Source organism: Anoplolepis gracilipes, chromosome 4 (assembly GCF_047496725.1).
Source record: "Anoplolepis gracilipes chromosome 4, ASM4749672v1, whole genome shotgun sequence".
Lineage (NCBI taxonomy): Eukaryota > Metazoa > Arthropoda > Insecta > Hymenoptera > Formicidae > Anoplolepis > Anoplolepis gracilipes.
Genome location: NC_132973.1, coordinates 10209573 through 10232817, shown reverse-complemented (window position 1 = coordinate 10232817; position 23245 = coordinate 10209573). Strand labels below are relative to the sequence as shown.

The following is a 23245-nucleotide window of genomic DNA, read 5'->3' as shown; positions in this document are numbered from 1 at the left end:
TTTTACATAATTCATTCATTATATAATGTGATATATACCTATATCCATTTTTTACTTTTTTGTCATATTATGATTTGACTGAAATATTCGAATATTTGATTGTTTTTATGGAAAAATATTTTACGGAATGTGCTGACAATATAATAATTAGGTACGGTCATAATCATCGAGAGACGACATCATTGAAGGCATCAAAATTGGAATTCCACAACTGACATCTTAAGCGCTTGATTCGTGATGGTATTTCAATAAACTCGGGTTTGATGCGAAGTGACTTGGTGCGAACAACACGTTTCGTCAATGAATATTGATGTCGGAATATATATAGGAAGGAAAAAGAAGGAAGTTGATTGACTTATATCATTGACATAATAGCTATAATATAATATGTATAATATATATATAATATTTATGTGTTTGTCATAAACATAGATGATAAAATCAGTCTATATCTTCGTTAAGCGTAAAAATGAATACAATCTGCACATATGCATATCTTTAGCAGTTTGATAAAGCCCTCCATTCGAGCTGTTATCGATCGATAAAGGCGTATACCACCGTAGGTGGTTATATTGAGAATGTCGACCTACCTTGATACTCTTCGCGTTTAAGGATAGGAAAAGTATTGCAGCGGATGCTCTTCTGCGCATCTTCCATGGCAACGCCGTTAGTATCGATATCGATCGTGAATTTTAAATATCGAGATGCGCTAGCTTTTCTCGCAGATAGGAAATACGGCGTAAAATTGTTATGTTCTCGACTTACATAACTATTTGTTATATATCTCCCAGAGCATATCCTACAGCATGTTTGCGTAAAACAAACTTGTATTATTTCTTTTTACATGCGCGATATCTGACGTTTTGCATTTAACAATAAGTTTGTTTAAAATCAGAAAAAACCACATTATACAGAACATTTTTCTTTGAAAACGTATATAAAGAAAGGGCAAATTTTTATAAAACTTAAGTTTTTAATGCGTTACTATTTTCAATTTCTAAATAAAAGAGAGATATATTATTCATTTCTATTTCAAAGAATTAATTTGCGTTAATCTGACGTCCAAAAGTCCGAGGAAAATCGGATAAATCATGATAAATAAATTGCATCGTTCAAAACAGTTTTATTAGAGAATCTCTTCTAAATATCTCTGATACCTCTCGAGGACGTAAATTTGAATTGATGGCACTCACGAGTAAAAAAAAAAGATACAAATACGGAGGAAAACGAGGCGACACGTTCCGGCATTACGATGCCATGATGCCTTCGGTAAAGAAGCGATATAGGAAGGGCCTTGCCGCATTACGGTTAAACGGCGCACAGATAACGGCACCAGTTACTGCAAGCTGTAAAAGCAGAACATCTTAAAAGCTTCTCGAAAGTGTCAGTACGTTCGGGATATCCCTCGTCTTTTAACTCCCTTTTTCTCCCTCTTTGTCCATGTCTCGTAAAGTTATGTAACTTATTTAGTGCGGAACGTTGCTCGCGTGTAATAGCCACTAATACGTAAATGCGAAACCGCGGTTAATCTATTGACAGCTCGCGGGACGCTCCACTCTTTATGCAAACATTAAGGGAACGCGAAACTGTAATTTCTATGGAACGAAAATATATACCGATACTTTGGCACGTTACATTGAAGCTTTTTTTCAAGAAAATACCACTCAACAAAATATTTTGCTGGCGTAGATAGATTTCTAGATGTCTCAATTAAAATTTATCGCTACTTTTTGAATACGTATCTGTTTGAATATTGTTTGCTATAGAATTTATAGCAGCAATATTCTAGCAATACCTGTAGAAAATTTAAATCCCATTGCCAAATCTTAATCATAAATATAATTGTCCTATAAAATTTTCTTTCTAAATTACACTAATAGTACAGATATAAATTCTGTCTCTGTCATTTAAATTGATCAAGTGCAAAATATATGCAGTATCACAGTATTTGCTAATAATTTATCCGTTTCAGTTAATTTTTTACATCTAGAAAATTTTTGTTCAAGTTGCAAGATCATTTTTTTGAGTGACTCGTGACTAAATGTAGTCACGAAGGAATTGCAAGAAGGAAAATAAGGCAAAGTTTTTTTATTTTATTTTTTATCTCCGATGATTTTCTTTTTTTTTTTTTTACGGGTCATATCTCTTTACATTTATAATCCTAACTTTGAATCTTGGATCGAATTTAAAATGGACACACTTGATTTGTTCCACACAAACTTGCCTATTTAGTGGAACGAAGGCATTTATGAGCGTCCGGTGTATTACTACGTACATCACGCACGATGGCACATGAAAGCTTGGTCTCGAAGAGGTTTCTCTCAGCTTCAGTTTTTACGCGATATCCGTAACGGGTGCGCACACACACACACACACACACACGTACGCAACACGCGCTTACTAAGGCCACAGAAGGATGTTTATAGCGATCCTCATCGTAGCTTCCTGTACCTGGGTTTATCTACATTGCTTGCCCCGCGAATGGTTTTCGATCGAGCTCCCTCGGCTTTATCCACAGGCACGCGGCTGTTTCGCGGCTACGATTATATCCCCCGAGGAGCGATCACCAATTTCGTGGTGCTACTCCGCACAACGGAAGAACGCCTCTCTGGAACGCGCGTGAAAAGCGCGTGGGATTACGGATCTCCGATGCTGGGGAACAAGTATCTATCTCGATATCGCCCTGCTACTACATCCATTGTCCCAGGAACACGACGGCGCGGGCTACTTTCTCGGATGAGCAGTTTCCCGGATCGCCCTTATCCTGCGCGAACGCCTCTTGTAATCCTTTCTCAAATGCCCCGGTTTTCCCTACCTTCGGAATTTCTAGCTAATTCGATCGCAACTAATTAAATAATCGATTAAACCGGTCGCTGTAGAAGATGGAAACTCGGTAACAGTAAAGTCAAATTTCTATTTGACTTCCTCTCACAACTGTCGTAATCTCCGCTTAGAATTTAAATGAAAACAATGGAACACGGGGTATTAAGATAAAGAGGTGAACGCAGTCACGAAATTATATAACAAAATTATCTATTTTTATTTTTTTTTCTAACCACTTAACAATTAACAACCAAATAATTAAAAAAAAATTTTTTATATATATATTTGACTACAATTTAGTCTGTATTGTTTGTTAAAGAAAAGCTCTTTTTCTTTTTCTTATTCTGAATTATAATTTTAGCCTGAACAAAGTCAACGTTTTTTTATTTTAACTTTTGATAAAATTACAATTTTTCTACAAAAATATTTAATACATTTTTAATTATTATAAACTAAACTGAATTAAAAATTATAATTTATTTTTCTAAACAAAACGGACTATTTCAACGTTATTTTAAAGTTATTTTTATATCTTATCAGCATTTTTTTAGGTCTTTAGACATATTTAAAAATCATTTTACATAACTCAAAATGTTCAGGAAATTATCTAGTTAAAAAAAAAAAAGACAACTCTGATATTTGAGTTATATTTTCAAGCGCTTGTTTTGTTAATTAGCCTATTATCTGGCTTAATGAAGTTAAATACATGCAAAGCGAAAAATATTTGCAAAAACGCACGGTGTGCAGTATTCACGGAAGCGGCAGCATTTATTGATCATCTACAACGTATGCAAATTTTGACTAGCTGTCGGAGTTGTTAATCAGGCTGCAGAGCAAGCGAAACATAGAGAACAGTAAATGAGAAAACAGTTACTGAGGCATATACGTTGATCTTAAAGAGACAATAAGATAAGAGTAGTGGGCGCATACTAAAGATGAACAATCGTATCTTACCGTTAGTTAGAAAAAAGGGATAATCTCCCTCTCCCTTTTCTTAAGATGGCGTGAAAAGCAGCATAAGCAGCGAGAAGCAATAAAATAAAATATACATACCTTAATAAATGCCTTGATAAATATTTTTTAATGCCATATATTTATAATTACAATTTTACATTATAATTTTCTAATCTTCCAATAGCACTATTTTACATTAAATTTTACAAAAAATTTAGCGCAATTGTTAAATAAATATAAATATAACTGTATAGATGAGGAGAAAATTTCTTACATCGTCTGATGTACAAAATCGTGACAAGAAAAAGAGAGAGAATATGTGTTGCAGAAGGTTATACACATGTTTCGTGATCCTATCATTCGTTTCACAAGAATAACCGGAAAGACGAAGAATTCCACATAAAAGATTACTGACGGCAAAAATATCTGTTCCGACAAAAGCTATCCGCAATGCAGTCCAATATGAAGTATAATACACACGTACAATACAGACGTCAATACAAATGTAAGTTGGATGCAAATTAGCATTCTATTATTACGTTAATTAACTAGCAATTTTTAAAAAAGCCGAAATTTATATTTATCTATATCTATTAACAAAAGCACCTTTTTCGCTGCTATTCTCGTTTGACAGTCGATTACTGGAAGAATACTATCAGTTCCTGTATTTTGGGTTGTGCCCTATTTTCCCATCTTGATGTCGCAGCGTCGAGAGAGAGATACCTCTCCTCCAAAACTTTTCCATCCAGTGTCTCACCTGTCGACCGCTATTGTGTCGACCATTTTTTAGCAGTCTTATCAAGATGAAAGCTCTTAATCTTAGAATTCGCTAAGGAAACAAACGTTAACCTTGCTCTCTAGTCACAACACGCGCAAAGGAGAAACTACCAGGTATTTCAACATTTGTCTCCTAGTTACGTCCGCGATAGCAAGCAAGGAATAAAAAGGATACGTAGAGAAAGCGTGAAACTATAGTAACGTAGAAACACCAAAGCGGAAAATATTTATAGCCAGATTTCGCGTCCGCGTCGTAATTGAGATTGTCTCCAAGGTAATATATAGAGGAGGAATCGTACAATATTAAAATCATGCAATTAATCGTACAATTAAATTGGAATTTTTGAATGCTAAGAATAATAAGGCAATCTTGGAAAAAAATGGCATTGCACATTTTATTTTTAATTAAATTTTTATTATTTTATATGTAATAATTAATGATTAATAATCTGTTTGTGAGACGAACGGACCTGATTATACCTGAGATACGATTAAATAATAATACAAAAATATTTAAACATAAATATGGTGGATTAACAATAATATATATTTCTGTAAGAGAGACGCATTGCGAGACGCGTTGCAAAGTAACGATCCAGCATAATGGTTCTGGCAGATTGCCGTGGCCAATTGGGTGAACCAGTATGGTATTTACTCAGTTAAATTAGTTGATTTAACGGGCAAAAGGTACCTATCGCGACTGGGTCAACCAATATCATCTATGTACACGCGAAAAGCCAAGGTTCATTCAGATAAAATTTCATCTCGAAATTGTAGCAATAATTTTCGATCGACGCATTCATATAAAGGGTTGTATAAGTATGGAGAGGGAGATGCTCGGTTAAATCTGATAATAAAATCTTGACAGGTATTTGCGGGGGAACTATAGTCGAAAAGGCGTTGATCGAGAATCTTCTCGTATTACGGCAATCTAACTCGCCTGTGCTCCTACCGCAACGTGGTAGTCGAGATTCGATTTCGCACTGTCCAATCAAATGAGAAATCGTGACTCTCGAGACTTTCATCGACCCCATTCCCGCTAAATTGGGCCGGTAACTTTCTCAGGTTTCCTGAGTACCTTTTAACCGTAGAAATTTGGAGTTGTAATTACGAAAGAAGGAAAGAAAGTATATAGAGAAAGATCAAATTTAATTATTATTTATGAGTAGAGTATCTAATTAACTATCTAGATCTCAATTCTAGGTAAAAATCTTGGTGAGAAAAAACAGTAAAATAATGCAGTAATCTGAAATTGTTACGTTTTCAAAATGAGCTTTAACATAAAAGCTGTATTAACTGTATGTAACTTTTACGTAATTACTGAATAATATTTATAGTTTCTTTTAGAAATGAGTTCCTTCATATCGTTTATATGTATATGTATTTGTGAATAGCAGTTTTAGAATACAAACAGGTGTGTTTGCATAAAGTCATGTTTGACTGCATAGTAAAATTCCGCAGTTAATATCAAAATAAAGGAGATTATGAAAGATAATACGCGTAATATATGCGGACTTTGAAATTTTGTTTAAGACATAATATAATAATGACTGGCTTTACATATATACATATGGTTGCGAAAAATAATAGCAGTTGCAATTTGCTTATCTAATCGGCAGACTGCGAGAGGATGTAAATGGGAAAATATGGGAAAAGGGAAGAATGCAATTGTCACAACAGTTTGCTCTAACACGAATAAACTTTCGCGTTTCCATGTGACGAAACGTCTCGCGAATATCCATATTTATGATTATATTATTTTTATTTTATATCTATTTACGAATATATTATTCTATATTTCATATCTATTTACAAATATACTACTGCAAAATCAGTGTTTGATCGCAATTGCATATACATTACGGAAAACCGTTTGTCGTAAATTAGATATTTAATTCGCAAAACATAACAGAGGTAATAGATTCGAATGTTTCGGCGATATTATTTCAACACATTCAATATGAAACATATTAGGTTATGAACATACAACAAATATAATTAATAATTACATATATAATGTCGATCAAAAGTATTTAAACATTTACAAATTTATGTATTTAAAAAAAAAGTTAAAACTTAATTTTTGAATTTTTGAACAAACATTACTTAATTGCAATATATTAATATACATATATAATTTTATATTTAATCAATTATTGAATATGATAGATATATTGAATTTTATTTGTTTACAGTTGCATTAATGTTAATTAAATATGAAAATATGTACATATATCTGTGGCGATGTAGGAAGTTCTACAATCTTTCCAATTAATTGATAATTAATTGGAAATGCGAAAACATTTAACAAAAATTAAATTAATTCTCTTTAGAGAATTGTTTCTCATTACACTTAATTTTGTTAATTAATTTTTTAATAACTTAATATACATATTAATTACAACTTTTTTTATATCTGAAAATACACAAAAGAATTCAAAAAAATAATTTATTTTTGTTAAACAAGAGTTTGAGTCATAATGTATCTATAAATAATATTATACTATGTATAAAAGAATTAAATCTTAAAAAGTTATTCTTTTCGTTTTACTCTTTTTTTATATCAAGCAAAAATAATTTTCAAACATCGTAAACAAGCAGTAACCATCTCAATTATTTCGCGTCGATTAACATTAACGAGAAAAAGTACTTAAGCACTTTAACAAAGCTATATCGCTTAGAGAACACACTAAAATTTCTAGCAGAAAATTAAAAATTTTTTTTAATTAGAAAATTATATAGAAATTTAGAATCTATTTACTTTTTTTCTTAATTTCATCAAAAAGAACGTTGAGAATGTTATTGAACACGACAATATGAAGATACTTCAAACAAGGCAACCATCGGTGGTCCCCTGATCCTTTCAAGCTCACCAATTACAACGAACCCATTTTTCTCACTTTGACCGGATCAAAAGATCCCCTGAAATATAAGATGCGAAAGCGAATTTATATCCTTTCTGCGGGAAGGGCGGGCACGCGGCAGCAACCGGAGAGTACTAGGAGAAAAATAATTAACCCGCCTGTGCGCTTTCCTCTTCTTTTCGTATCGAGTGCCTTGTTGACGACGAAAATTATGGCCTGCACCGGAAAGTCACTCCTTCCATCTGCGGGCCCTTCTCTTCTCTCGTTACCGTTCGATACTTAGAGTAGCGTCACGTTTCAAGTTTTTGTTTCGCGCGCCGCACGAAGGAATTTCGCTCGTTCTGGCACGTTTCGCCGCGTTCCAATCGTTTTTCATTAGGACGCACATATATAACGTCTTTCCGTCGATTCGATGAAAATGGGCAACGGTGGTTGCCCGCTATTCGCACGTCCGGTCGAAGGATTCGTGAATTGAGAAGGAAGATTCTTCGATCGGAGACGATTCTCTTCTCCGGCAAAATCTAATTTTAAGCGCTGCACGCGCCTAAAAAGGAAGGAACGACCATTCTGTCTCAGGAATAAAGAACTCATTTTGCAAAATCGACCGTTCTCGTTTCTCTCTGTAGAATTTCAAGTAAATTGCGTTTTGACGCACATGCGAATGCAATTTACTTTAAATTCAAAAGAGGTCAAAGTGAAATCTCTGTGTGAAGTATATTTGCCAAACAAGTTTTGAACTGTCTCTCTTTCTCTCTCTCTCTCTGTCTTTTAATAGCGATTGTCTATATACTATATAGGAGAAACTAGGCTATGATGGCCATAGGCTGTAACTTTTTCAATAATCGCTACATAAAGCTTTTTTAGTCATTATTAAAGATAATCGATATTACAGTACTTTATGTGCATAGATTATTCAAAATAACGACATTGTGAATCTTATATCATATTTTTACTTTTGATTACCTGCAAAGTTCTTCACGTGCCCACTAAAAACTGTTATAACGTCGAATAAATTACAGTTAAGCTATCGTAATCGACGTTAGACATATTATAAAGATATGTAAATTGTTATATGACCTATAATTTTTATTTTCGTTTTCACTATTTTTTTATAAATACTATGGCAAAAATATTTGCTAAGCTTTATTTTAATTGTAAAATTATTTCCACAAAAACATTTGCACGCTTATGTAATTCTTGACATAAATATGAACCTATTAATCTTTTTTTTTAATGAGAGAAAAATTCGTTTGCCTTTAGAATCAATTTTTTTTTTTTGTTAACTAAAAGCAGCAGTAGTAATTATATTCAGACGAATTAAAATTTATTTATCTTTCCGTCACTATGGTCATCTTTTCCTTAAAAGTTGGGTAAGATGGCCAATGCTTATGTTGTACTATTTTGATAATATAAAATTTCTATTAAATATTTTCCTTTTAATTTCGATTATATTACGTAATTTAAGCTTCAGTGAAGATAATATACCAAACATTATTAAAAAGTAACAAAAATAAAATGATGTTTTTTGCATTTTAAAAAACTATGGCCATTTTACCCAACTTTATCCTACTCTGTAAAATCAGTCATTTTTATTAATTGAAGCAATCTTAGACACTAAATATTTGTACATGCAATTTAACCAAAGATAAATAATACTATTATTTGTTATCGAAATAGCTGCTGGATTAATTAGAGCACAACGGATCTGTTATCATATCGCTGTTATATGATTGTAGCTTTATATACATATCGCATTACACATGAATGGTTATTGGTATAATTTCTATAATTGCTGAGTAATTCTTCGATATTATCGCAATCAAAAGGTCTTTTTTTCATGCTAGATATATTTTGTATGTAATTATCAAAACTGTTTCGCTAGCGTTTTTCCCAGTTAATTTTCTCCCAAAAATGTATAATTCTAAGAAAAAATCGAAACAGCTAGGACAGTTATCTAGCTTAAAAATGGTGATCTTGCACAGCCACGACTTTTTACTTTCGGTCGCGCGAGAATAAATAGAGAGGCATATATCCCCTCCTACATGTCACTACGAAGACAGACTAAAAATGTAGGTGTCCCTGCAGATTACGTCACCGGTGTGCGGAGGCAGGGGCAATTCCTATCTGCACGTATGTAACTTTTCATACTCAGAGCGGCAGGCCGCGACTGCAGATACGCGCGACCTGCAGCAGCTGGCGAACGGTAAAAGAACAGCGCGCCGTGGTCCCTTTTTTTTCTCCTTTTATCTTTTTCCAACCGTTTCGCAAGATAATGACAATCTATGGTGGAACTACCCGCTGCTTTCTCGCACAAGTCATCACGCTCCGGCGCGGGTATCAAGGTGCCAGTACACACGTTACTATGTAACATCGCATCGAGTCAGAGATGCATGCGTGTGTCGTCGGCGGCCGCACGTACTGCATTGCAGGAATAACGTTGACTGTTTTATTTTTACGCCTCCTTCTGTCTGACCGTTACAGTGGGAAAATGTACGAACTCGAGTTTTTTTTTTTTTTTTTTTTATCAGCTGGTCAACATGCACCGAAATGACGACTGATTCGCGAGGTAGCGGAAGTTTCCGCGACCCTGTTGTATTAGATGAGAAAGTAGAACAGCGTACAATGAGAGCATGCCGGATACATAGTCATACGGCTGATTACAAGCATTCTTTCCTTGCCTTTTCTTTTCTTTTCTCTCTCTCTCTCTCTCTCGATGCAAGATCTTGACTCCAGCGGAATGAAATGTCTCGTTATGGAAAAAAAAAATATTTCAATTAATTCTAAAAAAAAAAATAAAGAAAATTGTGTCAAAACTTTGCCGGTTTTCTTCCTTAGATACGTAATTAATTTATGATAACAGTTTGACAACTGTTTAACGAGTAACGAAAAATTATCAAAATTACTGTTACTAGGATCGATAGGCCCTTAAATCTCCATCGTATATTCGTCATTCTATTATATGTAATATTTGTATGATGTATTTGAGAACGTTTACATAGTAATAGATAAAGGCGTGTGTGTTTCGCACAGAATTACTAGTTTCCAGAGAACATGCTGGCTAACGGGGAAATATAGTATAACTTGAGATCAAACTTGGAATAACACGCTGTAATTAACATGAATGGAAAGCTAAATTAATGAAAAAGTACTTAATTAAACGTCGATGCTTAAAATAATTTGACAAAATATTTTTACAAATCCTTTTCGTCAAAAATTGTTAGTTATACGAATACATAATACATTTTTTTGTTAAATTAAATAAACTTTTGCGCTGACTGTTTGTCTATCGACTTCATATCAACGAAATGTAATTCACGAACTCTCAGAATTCTATGCCATCATTTCGCCCGAATTGATTGTCGCTACGAAAAATACGTTTCCGTATTTTTGTTTTCTGTCAAGTAAATATAATTGGTAATTACGTGAACGAACGGAGGTTGCAATGGCACAACTTTTATCGCAAACGTGTACAGTCGCGCTCTAATGCAATTCCCTCGTTATCCCGTGAGTCTCTCTCGCGCTCCGTTCACAATTCCAACGGATTTTTTTTTTTTCAAATCTCCACTAAAGACATCGACTGAACTGGGATTGCGGCACGAATGTGGAAAAACAAATCGCGTTACGCTGATTATCTGCGCCGAGTCTCGGAAGCCAGAGGGAATATCGAACAGCGATGGCCGAGAGGATGACGGATATGTGAGATAGCGTGTGATATGCAGAAAGAGAAAAATATTTCAAAAGCTACGATGAGAAAGAAATATCTAGTTCCCGTCGTCGCCGAATATGTTGAAGTAGGTTTTTTACAAGTCGATTTTTAATTCGTAAAATAATATTTGCACAAGATACGCAAGTATATATTCCGTGTCAGAGGAAAGCTTTTATGTTGGTAAAGTTTTATGTATCTCATGCAGACTTGACTTTGAGCCTTCCTTTTTTTTCTTTTTTCTTTTTTTTTTTTTTTTTGCAAAAATATACTTGATGCACTCGTGAATTATTCGCGTTGGATATGTGATGAATAGGATCTTTTAAAGAATCTTAATGATCGAAAAAAAAGTTTTTTCGCAGAGTTTTCAATTCGGTGTGTCAATTTTATTCGACTCGCAAGAAGTGTTTCTTTTTATCAGACGATAGAGTTCAACAAGCCTTGTTTCTGTTAACTCTATCGTTTTCTCAGATGCGAAATCACTTACAGATTGATAAGATTAACGCAATCCACTTTATTTCTCTTAAAGTAGGAATTTCAATCGTTCAATCTCACGATTCTCTTCTCGGATCATCGCATCGAGAGAGCAACGACAAAGTTTATTTCAATCCTTATCAACGTAAATTTATCACGTTTTATTCCGTACATGCGTGTAATTCTTTTTAGGCTCGAAATAATCTCGATAGTGCGCAGAAAGAAGGAAATATAACGAGAAAAAAATATTTGTTCCTATCGCATATTTTTTCGTAGTGTAGATCGTATAGTCGTACGTGCTTCTTTGACAATATTTAAATGCAAATACAACTCTCTCTCTCTCGTGTATTTTTATCATTATATGTACCACTCGATATGCGACATAGTATATTCACGACGTATTTTTTCATATGCGTACAATGTTGTATGTTTTCCGTGAGATCTGAAGAATTAGGGTAAACTCGGATAAGATGGCCATAGTTTTTTAAAATGCAAAAAACATACTTTTATTTTTCTTATTTTTCAATAGTATTTGACATATTATCTTCATTGAAGCTTAAATTACGTAATATTATCGAAATTAAAAGGAAAATATTTAATTGAAATTTTATATTATCAAAATAGTACAACATAAGCATTGGCCATCTTATCCAACCTTTAAGGAAAAGATGACCATAGTGACGGAAAGATGGCCACAATATTTATAAAAAAATGGTGAAAACGAAAATAAAAATTATAGGTCATATAATAATTTACATATCTCTATAATATGTCTAACATTGATTACGATAGCTTAACTGTAATTTTTTCGACGATTTTTTATAACAGTTTTTAATGGACAAATGAAAAACTTTGCAGGTAGTCAAAAGTAAAAATATGATGTAAGATTTACAATATCGTTATTTCGAACAATGTATGCACATAAACTACTGTAAATATCGATTATCTTTGATAATGATTAAAAAAGCGCCCTATGTAGTGATTATTGAAAAAATTACAGCCTATGGTCATTTTTTTCCGTACGGCCATCATACCCTAGTTTACCCTATAATCACGGTAAGTCTGTTCGATAAGACTGCAAGATATTCGAGAAATACTGCAACATATACGATTACTAGTATGTGGATGATACTTTCAAGTCATTGATCCGAAGATTGAACGGTTGCTAAACAGAACGGTCGCGACTCCTAAAAACTAACATCAAAAGCAAAAGCGAACAGGACGTAGGACCTCCTCTGACTAGCGGACTGTTTCGAGTCGACTCGACTGTTCGTGAATCGATTCAGCCGTTTTCCGTCTGTCTCATCTTCGTTTATCTTGTCCACTCCTCTATTTACGTTATCGTTTACTTTGTGCTAAACAAAACAAACGCAATGCGATGAGCGAGTGGAGGAACTCGCCTATTTTTCGTACAATTCAGGCATCCGGATGTTCCTCTATTTCGATTTCCGGTTTGCTTTATGCCCCGGAAAACTAATATCGTTCTATTCTTGATGCGCCATACTCGCGTCATCGATGATAGATAAAGAAGATTAAATATGACATTGCGAATACGTCAAGATCTTTATTGTACAATTTTTTCTGACTTATAAAACAGACACATACAAAAAATTCATTATAATTATTACAATTTTTGATATATTATTATTGAACTAAATGGAATGTTTTTGATAGCGAAGAAACATCCATCGGGAAAAGAGTTTATGTAACTCAATGATAGCTATGCCATATCGATTATTGGATAAGAAATATCTTATGCTCTTATCTTTATGCAAATTGTGAGTTGCAAACGTTGAATATTTAATATGACATTTAATTGGACGATTTGTCTTAACTGGATCAGATAAAGTCTATCGTCATCGATTCAATATCATACTCTTTGGGCTCGTAGAACATTGTTTTTTAACGAATTTTTTGCTCGAATTTTTAGTTTGCTTTCCATTCGATAGAACAAAGCCATGTGAATAGTACGCTCGCACATGCGTGCAAATTCTTCAGCAGTTTTTCCTTTGTATTTCCTATTCTCTGTATACTTTTCATTATTTTTGCTATTCTGGTTTTACGTCTCCTTTGTACTAATAAAAGAAGACGTTAACTTTTTATCAGTATACTCGCTGAAACCCAGTGTTATCATTTACTCTTCTACACTTCTTTATTCATCTTATTTATTAAAAATATCTACTTACTTCTATATATTTTTAGCTTACTATCATTTATCATTTTAGTTAATCTTAAAATTAAAAGTATATATATATATATATATATATATATATATATTATATATATACACAGTGCGACGCTAGAATCTGGACAAAAAAAGTTTTTTTCAAAAAAGACATATTAAATCCAATATAAAACATACAAAAAAAAATGTTTTTATATACGAGTACATGTTGGTGGGTTCTTTCGCAATCCCTTTTATTTAATATAATCTCCCTGTGCCGTTATTATCCTCTCGATTCGATCCCTGAATCGTTCCCACGCGGTCTCTAAATACGCGCGGTCCATGTCCGTAAACGCTGCTTCAATAGCGGTCCGGAAGAAAGCCATATTAGGTTGTTTCGACTTGTTAGTAACCCTTTCAAAAACGCCCGATACGTAATAGTCCAGAGAGTTCAAGTCGGGGCTGTTAGAAACCCAGAAGTCCTTGGACCAAAAGAGCTCGACGTTATCCGAGAGCTAATTTTGCACCAAATGGCTGATGGTATCAGCGGGTGCATCATCTTGTGCACTTCTTGAGTGATCTGATGCACAGTTCTTTCGCTCACCTCCAAAGTGTATGCTAATTTTCGAAGAGATGTCCCGGATCCTCCGAAAGCAGCTCTTAAACTCCATGTTTATGAGCTCCAGCGTCTTTGTACTTCTCTACCGCTTACACAGAAAAAAAGAATATTCTTATTTTGACAATATCTTTAGTTTCAAAATGTAAATCTTGAAATTATATTGCGTTAAACAAAGAAAATTTTCTAGGATGAAGACATTTTATAGTTCAACCAAGAAAAATATATTCTTGTTATTTAAGCATAATTTTCTTGAATGGAGAGGAAAAAATGTTGGATAGAAAATAACACATGTTCAAATCGAAGATTATAATTTTCTTAGAGTTAAAATAATTATTTTATTCTTAAAATGACAATTGTAATATTGAAATAAGATTATAATATTGTTGAAATTTAAGATTTTTAAATTCTTCTAAGAAGATTATAAATTGTTGCGTATATATGAAACAATGAACGCGTTCATATAAGTATATAACTTTTGATTTGACACTTACTTTTTTTGTGTATGTATCTTTTTTGCTGGGGTGGCGGATTCTTCTTCAGATTTCTTTGAAGCCGTATACTTTTGTACAATGTCTTAACTATTGATCAGGGGTATCCGAAAAAATTAATTATTTCAAGCAGTATCCGACGCAAAGGCTTTCGATTATCGCTGTTTTTCAATTGTATTCTGCACTATGCAACACGTGTTCCGTTATTTTTTATTTACGAACTTTTTACCCACATATATGTCTATATTAGTGCCATGTAGCGCAACTGGCACAGAATTATAATATAGCGAGAATTTTAAATCGAATTTTATCTGGATTCTAGCGCCGCACTCTGTATATATACAGGGATGAGAAGTTATTTTTAAAAAGTAACTAGTTCCCGTTATTCGTTACTTATTATCAAAAGGAACTAGTTATCGTTATCGTTACTTAAAAAGTAACTATTCATTACTCTTTTCCTTAGTTTTTTAATGTTAAAACGAGATCAGAAATTAAATAAGAAATATACTTTTGTAATATATTTTATTTAAAAAAATTAATAACTATTGTAAAATATTAATAAAATATCAATAAATTTTTTAAAATTTTTTATTTTAAATTTGTAAAACCATAAATAATAATAAGGTAAAAATTTTAAAACATTCAAAGTATAAATAAAAAAATTTAAGTTTGTATTAAATTTATAAATATATTCAAATTATAAATATAGTCAAATACACGATATATTATTCTCATAATTTTGTTTAAAACCTTTAATATAATAATTTTAAATTTATAATATGAATATCCGTTGATAATTGAAGATTAATATACGAAAATAAAAAATATAATATGTCATAAATAGGAAATAGGTTCCAGATATAAAAAGTAATGATAAAAGTAACTGTTAAATTTGTTACCGTTTTTACTAAAAAATGTAACTAAGTTACCGCTACAGTTACAAAAAAAATAGTAACGCCATTATCACTTCGTTATCAAAAAAAGTAACTATAAACGGTAAATGATGTTACAAATAACTTCGTTACTTCCAAACCCTGTATATATGGTGTATATATATGTATATATGTATATGTATAGTTAAATATAATTAAATTATAATGTAAGATAAAATATCCAATTACATAAAAAGACTCAATGTGAACAAAATTACAAAGTATGGATTACATATTTATCAAATAAATTTACAAAGTATGTGTATTATATTTATCGACATCTTTTTAAAAAAATTTAATTCGCTTTGACATACTGTTAACTTTAATTCTGCTTGATTTATCGGAGACACATAATGATTAAATAAATTCATCGATCTTATAATGGCATACTTTATATGAACAGCAAATTCTCATAACAAAGATTTTAGATTTTATTATATTAAGAAAAAAAAAAGAGAGAAGGTCCGTATAAATAATTAAAAAATATACATATATTTTGTTAGCTTGCTTTTTTAATTATACATGTTAAGGAAAATATGGAATCATAAAAAAGTAACATATTACGAAAAATTATCATTCAAATTGTCAAGAAAAATAATATTCGCGTATATTTGTGGACAGAAGTGTGCTCTTCGTAAAAAAATATAATATTCAATGCATGTTGCAACTATTATTCAACACGAATCCTCTCCGATCAGATTACCCTTGTTTTGTGGATGAGAGGAAATAATAAAAGAAAATGAAGGCGGCGCTAAGAATAGTTTTAGGCGAGAAGGGAAAACGGAAAACGATTTGGAAAAAATATTATGTCCCACTCTCGGGTAACTCAATGAGATTGAATTTGTTCCAAGTAATAAACGAAATATATATTTTTATGAAAGTTTGTGTATAAATCTTATTCGAAGTAGGGAAAAGCGATTTGCATAATTGTTCCATATCGATAAACTTTGACATAATATTGTGATATAAATCTTATAATTTATTCAGAAGATAATAATCACCTGCTCAATAACTTAAAATATTATTTTCTGTTTGCAAACAGAAAATACGATGGCAATAATTATAAAATAATACAACATTATAAAATTACCTGTGCAAAACATATATACTGTATAGGTATATTTAAGAATGTCATTTTTTAGAAGGAAGCGACTAAATTTGTGAACACGATCGGAAACACGACACATCGTAACTAAAAGAGATTGACTTCATCTGTTAAAGTTTTCATTATATGAAGTAGGTGCATTTAAATTATACTACAGCAGACAGGCAATCTGAGCAACGGAAGGATTACGTTGGCAAGAATATCCGATAACTTTGTGCAAAGTCCAATTCATTTATCTTGCGATTTAAAGCTTGCAGACAAATGTTCCAATTTATTTGTATTAAAGAAGATAACAAGAGAGCCTTGTGATATATGAGAAATAAATCGTATTATGACAAAAAATTGATAATAAGCACATTTCTTTTTTAAGTGATGAAATGAGAATTTGTTAAATTGCAAATGTAACGAAATGCGAAATACGAATACGTGATTGTTTTTAATAACTGTAATATCATATATGTACTAACAATAAGTGTGTATAAAACTGGTGTCTCATTTCGTGAAAATTCATCAATTATTGAGAATTCTGGCTTTATTTTTAATGATTCTAGAATTCTTGATAGATTAAACAAATAGTCCTGGCTATTAAACCAAAAAAAAAAAAAATAACTGGGACAAACTGAGACATCAACGTTGCGTTTCACTTTTTCCGCTGATAATTTTTTTAGTATTTCATACCAGATTTTAAACGCTTGAGAATTCTAAAATAATTCTATAAAAAGATATATGCGTAAAAATTATTAGAATATTAATTAAACAAATTAAATCGCCCCAGATGCTCGAAAAAATACCGAGGTGAGATGCTTATGTCTCTGCTCGTCTATAATAAATTAATTGTGCACATTTATATACTATAAAGATAATAAGTTGCGTATTCGTTCTATTGTTTGTTAACAATTATGTATTTTTTTGTGCATCAAAATATTTGCATAAATGCAATATTTTGATGCCTTTCATAAAACATATACAATATTCATATATATAACATTATTGAATAAAAATATCACGCATCATTTTTTGTGTATACATGTATGTATGTTAATATATTTCACGATTACAAATATTATATATTTTCTTCGTGTAGAGAGAAATTACTATTATGTTATTTCGTTGCGGAACAAAGAATATAAAGAAGTACATGTGTAACGAGAAGTGTATTACGATTTCAGCTACAGCGCTACTGAGGTCAGTGTCTGGGGTATCACTGCCGGATGAAGATCTCTGTTTCTCGCGTCTATCAGTCGAAAGAGAAAAATTTCGCGGCAAACAAATGTCGGGAATACCGCATTGAATAACGAACAATTATATTAGTATGTCTATTAGTTTGCGCAATCGCAATTTACATCTTTCGATATTTATAGGCAACATTGAGATAATTTACCGCGTTATTACAAATAGTAAGTTTCGAACGACTGCCGAATTGATAGACGGATAATTGTTTCACACCGAGTTTTTTGTATATGTTTAACAGGCATGTGAATTTTTGCAGAAATTTTTTGCACGTTTCTTCGCATATTTTAATCGCGTATTAATTATTTTACTTGATATTAACCGTCACGTGCGTGCGTATGCACAAAAAATGGGAGCAAAATCTCATCACTAAAATAGAAATCAGACATTTATTTTGATTACGATACTAGTTATGGAAATGTTGAATTTAAGGGAATCAATATTTGATATTGGATGAATATGAAAGTGCGCGAACTAAAATGCTTCGTCCTGAATGACAACGGAAACCGTGACGATTGGTCCTTGAAAAGCTTGTCGCTTGTCGTCGAGTGGTAACCGTTGCGAGTTATATTTCGGGAGATCGTCAAGCAAAAAATATCGATGTCGTGATTAGATTGAGATTAACAACCTCGCGAATAATAGTGATCGATATCACGTTTAATAGACATTTTATCAAGTTTCCTTCTTCGACGAACGCCTTGACGAGTAACGTCCGAACCCCGTAGTATAATCGAGTTTTTGCTCTAGTCATCTAATAACCGCCATATCGAACGTTGTAATGTATCAACATCGAAAGACAAGGATCGAGATTCAATCGCTGCGTGAGTCGTGACGATTTTATTCCTGCAATTGTCTCGCCGCGAAAATATACGCAACATAAACGTACATACGTCAAAAGACACGTGTATCGCGAAGCGTTCTGTTGGAACAAAAACATGGAGCCTCGGCAGACGAGTCTCGAAATTGAGGGAAAGGACGGACGCGAGATCGTGTTATATGCAAATAAATTGCGTCTGCAGTGCTAGACGAGTGTGCTTGTTTCAAGTTATCCCGTCAAAGCTTTGTCGAGTGTTGCCTCTATCTCCTTTAGCCATTTGTATAAATCTCGCGTACTGTGTCTCTGCTAGATATCAAAATGCCAATCGTTGAATGATCATGACAGCGTTACGAATATGTACGCGCATTTTTACATTTACTGTAGAGTGGTCATCATACATACGAATTACGAAAATGCCGAGAATAAATATCGGACAACAATACATTGCAGATGTGTGGATTTTAATGTCGCGAGTGATACTGAATAATACGATAAATGTCTCTCGAGTAGATTAGCGCGCATAAATATCGCTGGAAGTGCTGAATAAAAGTATCAGGCGATTATTATAATTATACGAGTGAGTATATATTGATAATTGATATTTGATCGAAAATATATACGTGCATCGTCGCGCGTAAAATGAATATCCGTACAAATTTTGATTTTCGGCATCTATTATTAGATATCATAATGATATCTAAATAAATAAATGTGCATTAGTGTCAAAAAAAGTACTGTTGAATTTGAAGTATCGTGATTTTCGTGAGTGATAATTGATTAAACAATTAACTGATTCAGTTGCATGGATCATCCATCATCAAAGGATCTTTGATAGAAAGATGAATAGATTAAAGATGAGAAAAAAGCAGCGGGTCTACTGGTGGGTTTATAATTAATTAGATATATCATATTTAATTCCTATGTGTGAGGAGTTAGGTTAAATTAGCGCTTAAGAGTTTTACAATAGTTTTACAAAAAGTTTTGTCCGTAAAAATGATTAGAGTATTATTATAATTGAACAAATCAAATCGCTCGAGACGCTGTAAAGTACCGAGGTGAGACAATGGTCGTATTTCAATAATACTATCGACTTTAAGTGAACTTTCATGTTATGAAATGAGATTTCGTGTTATACATCCGGCGTGTCAGATAATTTAATTTGTTTAATAAATATTCTAGTAATTGATACGCAGAGAACTCTTGCTAGAAATTAAAATTGATTGCAGAATAACACAAAGTCTCATTTAAAGTAGATAGACTCATCGAAATACGACTAGCGTCTCACCTCGGGATTTATACGTTTGACATCTCCAGCGATTTAATTTGTTTAATAAATACATATATTCCAATCATTTTTACGCATAAAACTTTCGCTAAAAATTAAAATTAATTACGGAATAAATCTCGATTTAACATGAAATCATTTAAAGTTGATAGAACTATCAAAATACGAGTAGCTTTTTACCTTGATAACATTTTGGGCGATCTAATTTGTTTAATAAATATTCTAATAATTTTTATGTATAGAATTATTGTGACACTCTCAATTACTTAAAATCTGCCAAAAAATACTAAAAGAATCAGCGATGGACAAAGTGAGACGTAGCGTAAACTTGACGTCTCAGTTTGTCCCGAACCATTTTTTGTTTTTGTTTAATGGACAAACTATTTATTTAATCTATCAAGAATTTCAAGAATTATTAAGGAATTATATACACTTATTCCGTACTGGTGGGTTATTTTTGTCCATGATTTTTCAACGTCAATTTCTTGAAAACGAATAATCATAAAAATAATACATTTAAATGAATTATTTTTCAAATTTATTACTTTAGTCTTTATTCAGAATACTCAAAGAAGATATATAATTTTTTTCAGATCTTTTTAAAACACTTTTACATATTAATAAACTTATCAAAAATATCCTGACCCATTTGTACAGTTAGATGGTGCCAAAAACAACAGTACGAAGTAAAAGGGTTAAAAATAAATCCAGAACTCTAAACAATTAATAAGTTTCTACAAACTGAGACGTCAGCTTCACATACATTAAAAAAAAAAATATATATATCTCATGCTAAAAGTACCAAAATGTAAGACTTACTTTATACATACATGTGTAATCACATGCGCAAATTCGTGAAGTTAATGATGATTATGATACACGGATAATCCCCATTATCTTTCAGTCCACCCTACTTAACACACTGTGAGCACCGTGGCTACTCAGCCCACACTCTCTAAAAGTAGTCCATCAAAGCTCCGGAGTAAGTTTACGCTTCTCCGTCAACAATGGCAGAGGTTAGAGGTTTATAGGAGCTAGATGGGTGCTGTTGAAGATGGTGTTTTCGGCTTAACGCGTAGTCGCTATTAAGTACGCTGCGCAGCTGTTTTCATGATCCATTATTATACGCGCCATTATTACACTTTATTATTAAAAGTATTAAGTACTTTATTGACTAAAACGAATAATAATATTTGTCGTAGTAAAAATAGCAATTAATGTATAGAAAAAAATCTGATCTCAGGAAATAATTAAGCAATTTTTTTTATTCTCGCTCTCTGTAATATTGAGAGAGAATATAAAAAATTCTGTTGAGTTGGTTGTCGTAAATATGGCGTATAACAGTTCCCTAGACGACTCGACTCGATGAGAGTCACGTCAGCCACGTCATCCTGTAAGATATCCTAGTTTAACAGCAAGATATATCGAACGGTTCTCGTACAACCACATCGGCGCAAATGCGATACACGCAGCTTTCGCCTGCCAATAATTTTTACTCGGAAGGATACTTGAAAGTTACTACATACGAGCGACGTTGATTTATATCAGTCGAAAGATCGTTCTCCCTTCCTCCCCAGAGAGCGAATTAAGAACCAACATATATAAAATAGATTTACACTTTATCCTTCCGCAATTCCTTTTGATGTTTGCGAATATTAATATTATAATTCGATCAGAGATATCTCCAGGGTTGGGAAGTAACACGTTACTTGTAACGGAAAAAGTAACTTTGTTACATTTTTCGATAACGAATAACGAAATTAAGAGTTACTTTTAGACGGCACATATCTTTAAAAAATGCTTAAAAGACAACTTAAAGACGTCTTATTATCTTTTAAATATCTTTAAGATGTCTTTTGACCTTTCTGTACAGTGTAGGATTTTTTTCAAATATACTATACTTTTTTCGAATGTAATTTTCAAATAAAGAAACATAGATATTTTTCGTTTCATGCTTATGCGCGCATTTTATATACTATAGATACGTGTACATATATGCGTGAAATGGAACTTAAGATTGATAAGAGTATTGAAACGCAGTATCACATATTTGGAAACTGCTGGCATCTTTTTCTAGTATCTGTCTACTTTGTAAAAAAATATTTAAGTAGACAGATAATTCAATGATTAGTCAAGAATTCGATGAAAATTATCGTATCGTGTTAGAATTTTAAAATAAAAAAAATTGAAAAGATGCGAAGAAAGCGATTTTACCATATATTTACTAGTCTATTGAAAGTAAACTAACAATAAGAAAATTATTTTATTTACATTTACAGAATCTAAAAGTGTTTAAGAAAGCTTGTTTACACTTCTTTTTTCAAAAGTTTCTCTTATTTAAAATAATTTATTATTATCAAAATTATTACACACTTTATATCAATAGTGAGATCACTATCAAAAAATTATATTATTTTGATTACTTTACTGTAAAATAATGTTCAAAAATTTTTAGTAAAAATTTGATCTTGTACACAGAAAAAAAGAAAATTCTTATTTTGACAATTATCTTTAGTTTCAAAATGTAAATGAGATTATATTGCGTTAAATAAAAAAAATTTGCTTGGATGAAGACATTTTATATAGTTCAACTAAGAAAAATATATTCTTGTTATTTTATGAATAATTTTCTTGAATGGAGAGGAAAAAATGTTGGATAGAAAATAACACATGTTCAAATCGAAGATTATAATTTTCTTAGAGTTGAAATAATTATTTTATTCTTGAAATGACAATTGTAATATTGAAATAACATTATAATATTGTTAAAATTTAAGATTTTTTAATTCTTCCAAGAAGATTATAAATTGTTGCGTATATATGAAACAATGAACGCGTTTATATGAGTATATAAGTTTTTTAATTTGACACTTATTTTTTTCCTGTGCATTAAAAAAATTTTTATGTAAAGTTTGTATTTTATATAAAAAAAAAAGTAACGGAAATTGTAACAAATCGTTTAACGGTAACGGTAACGAGTTATTTTTATAAAGTAACTTTTCCAACTCTG

The 23245-nt window shown here is 32.0% G+C and overlaps 1 protein-coding gene across 5 annotated transcripts in view; it reads left to right on the top strand.

The window, feature by feature from the left end:
* LOC140664840 (limbic system-associated membrane protein) overlaps nucleotides 1–23245 on the top strand; it is a 142675-nt gene that overhangs the window by 46155 nt on the left and 73275 nt on the right. The window lies entirely within an intron of this gene.